The 3076-nt window shown below is 57.5% G+C and overlaps 1 long non-coding RNA gene across 1 annotated transcript in view; it reads right to left on the bottom strand.

Annotated features, from left to right (window-relative positions):
* Positions 1-1060: 1060 nt before the first annotated feature.
* Positions 1061-3076, bottom strand: part of LOC107307830 — a 7312-nt gene continuing 5296 nt past the window's right edge. The window contains exon 4 of the long non-coding RNA XR_001552522.2: positions 1061-1684. This is a non-coding gene — a long non-coding RNA (uncharacterized LOC107307830). The remainder of the gene's footprint in view (positions 1685-3076) is intronic.

Below are 3076 nucleotides of genomic sequence, written 5' to 3'. Positions count from 1 at the left end.
GGGATGGACTGGGAGGGACTGGGATGGACTGGGAGGGACTGGGATGGCATTGGGATGAACTGGGATGGACTGGGATGAACTGGGATGGACTGGGAGGGACTGGGAGGAGATGGGAGAGGGAATGGGGGGGGAACTGGGAGGACGGGGATTGACTGGGATGAACTGGGAAGGTACTGGGAGAACTGGGAGGGAATGGGAGAGGGAATGGGGGGGAACTGGGAGTAATGGGATGGACTGGGAGGGAATGGGAAGGACTGAGAGAGACTGGGAGGGACTGGGAGGGAACTGGGAAGGAATGGGAGGGACTGGGAGGGAACTGGGAGGGATTAGGAGGGAACTGGGAGGGAACTGGGAGGGACTGGGAGGGAACTGGGAGGGAATGGGAATGGGACTGGGAGGGAACTGGGAGGGACTGGGAGGGACTGGGAGGGAACTGGGATTAGCTGGGAGGGACTGGGAGGGAACTGGGAGGGGAGATGGGGGGGAAATGGGAGCACTGGGATGGACTGGGAGGGAATGGGAAGGACTGGGAATGGGACTGAGGGGGAATTGGGAGGGAATGGAAGGGAACTGGGAGAACTGGGATGGACTGGGAGGGGGATGGGAGGGGGAATAGGGGGGAACTGGGAGGACTGGGAATGACTGGGAGGACTGGGAAAACTGGGAGGGGATGGGAGGAATTGCGATGAACTGGGATGGATTGGAATGAACTGGGATGGACTGGGAGGAACTAGAGAGGGACTGGGATGGACTGGAATGGAATGGGATGGACTGGGATGGACTGGGAGGGGGAATGGGGGGGAAATGGGAGCACTGGGTTGGACTGGGAGGGAATGGGAAGGACTGGGAATGGGACTGAGGGGGAATTGGGAGGGAATGGAAGGGAACTGGGAGAACTGGGATGGACTGGGATGGAACTGGGAGGGAACTGGGAGGACATGGGAGGAGATGGGAGAGGGAATGGGGGGGAACTGGGAGGACAGGGATGGACTGGGAGGGGGAATAGGGGGGAACTGGGAGGACTGGGAATGACTGGGAGGGAACTGGGAGTTACTGGGGGGGGATGGGGCTGGAACATGGGAGTGGGACTGGGAGGGACTGGGATGGGGTGGAATGCTGATCACGGCTAAATCTGATTGGTTCTTTTTGATCCCAGCTGGCTCTGGTTGGTTCCCATTGACCCCAAACTAAATCTGATTGGCTCCAGTTGACCTCAGCTGGCTCTGATTGGTTCCCATTGACCCCAACTGGCTCTGATTGGCTCCAGTTGACCCCATCAGGCCCTGATCGGTTCCTCTTGACCCCAGACTAAATCCGATTGGCTCCCATAGACCCCATCTGACTCTGATTGGCTCCTGTTGACCCCAACAGAATCTGATTGGCTCCCGTAGACCCCATCCGACTCTGATTGGCTCCCGTTGACCCCATCTGACTCTGATTGGCTTCTATAGACCCCAACAGACTCTGATTGGCTCCCATTGACCCCAACAAGCTCTGATTGGCTCCCGTTGACCGCGGCTGCCTGTGATTGGTTACCGCTGTCCGTTGGGGGGCAGTGATTGGCCGTGCCGCTCCCAGCTGAGCTGTACAGGTGGGACCCCGCGGGCCCTGCAGCGCAGTTGGGCCCAATCGGCGCCATCTTGGACCCACACCAACGGGAGCTCGTCATCCAGCTCGGGGCCGTCTGAGGGCAAAGGTCAAAGGTCACAGGAACAGAGGTCAGAGGGTCAAAGGTCAGGTGTCAGAGGTCACGAGGCCAAAAGTCAGGGGTCAAGCAGTCAAAGGTCACAGGTCAATCCTCAGTGGGTCAAAGGTGAGATGACATAGGGTCAAAGGTCAGAGCACCAAGGGTCAGAGGTCAGGGGGTCAGGGGTAGTGGGGTCAAAGGTCAGAGGTCCTGAGGTCAAAGGTCAGCAATCAGAGGGTCAAAGGCGAGAGGTCAGATGATCCAAAGTTATGGCTCACGGGGACAGGAGGTCAAAGGTGAGAGGTCAGAGGGTCAAAGGTCAAGGGAAGGTGGTCAAAGGTCAGAGGTAATGGGGTCAAAGGTCAGGGGTCAGGTGGTCTAATGTCATGGGCAAGGAGGTCAATGGTCAGGGGGCCAAAGGTCAGAGGTAATGGAGTCAGAGGTCAAGGTTCAGGGGTTAAGGGTCAGATATCATGGGGTCAAAGGTCAAGCATCAGTGGGTCAAAGGTCAAGTGTCAGAGAGGTCAACGGTCAGGGTGTCAGAGGGTCAAAGGTCAGAGGTGAAGGGTCAGGGGTCACGGGGTCTAGAACAAGATGCTACAAGATCAAAGGTCATGGGCCATCAAAGGTCAGGGGTCGGGGTCAAAGGTCAGGGGTGAATGGTCAGGGTCATGGGATCAAGGGTTTGGCGGTCAAAGGTCAGAGGTCAGGGGCTCAAAGCTCTGGGATCAGTGGGTCAGAGGTCAGGGGGCCTAAAAGGTCAGGGGTCAGGGGTCAGAGGGCAGAAGTTCAGAGGACATGAGTCAAAGGTCAGAGGTCGTGGGGTCAAAGATAAGGAGGTCAAAAAGGTCAGAGGTCAAAAAGGTCAAAGAACATGGGGTCAAATGTTAACGGTCATGGAGTCAAAGGTCATAGGGTCAAGGGTCAGGGGTCAAAGGACAGGGCAACAAGGGTCAGATGTCAGGGGGCCAAAGGTGAGAGGTCAGAAGGTCAGAGGTCAGAGGATCAGCCAACATGGGTCAAAGGTCTCCGGGTCAACAGTCAGCAGTCAAGGGGTCAAAGGTTATGGGGTCAAAAGGTCAGAGGTCAGGGGGTCAAGGAAGGCACCTCAGACATGACCCCACTGATGACCCCAATGGATGAACTCAATGATGGCCCCAGATCTGCCCCATAGCTGCCCCATATCTGCCCTATATCTGCCCCATATCTGCCCCATAGCCGCCCTATATCTGCCCCATAGCTGCCCCATATCTGCCCCATAGCCGCCCTATATCTGCCCCATAGCTGCCCCATAGCTGCCCCATAGCCGCCCCATGGCTGCCCCATAGCTGCCCCATACCCACCCCACAGCGCCCCATATCCGCCCCATATCTGCCCCACCCCATACCC

The sequence above is a fragment of the Coturnix japonica genome, unplaced genomic scaffold (assembly GCF_001577835.2).
Source record: "Coturnix japonica isolate 7356 unplaced genomic scaffold, Coturnix japonica 2.1 chrUnrandom1013, whole genome shotgun sequence".
NCBI classification, from domain to species: Eukaryota; Metazoa; Chordata; class Aves; order Galliformes; family Phasianidae; genus Coturnix; species Coturnix japonica.
The sequence above is the reverse complement of the archived record's forward strand: the minus strand, read 5'-3'. Positions and strand labels throughout refer to the sequence as shown.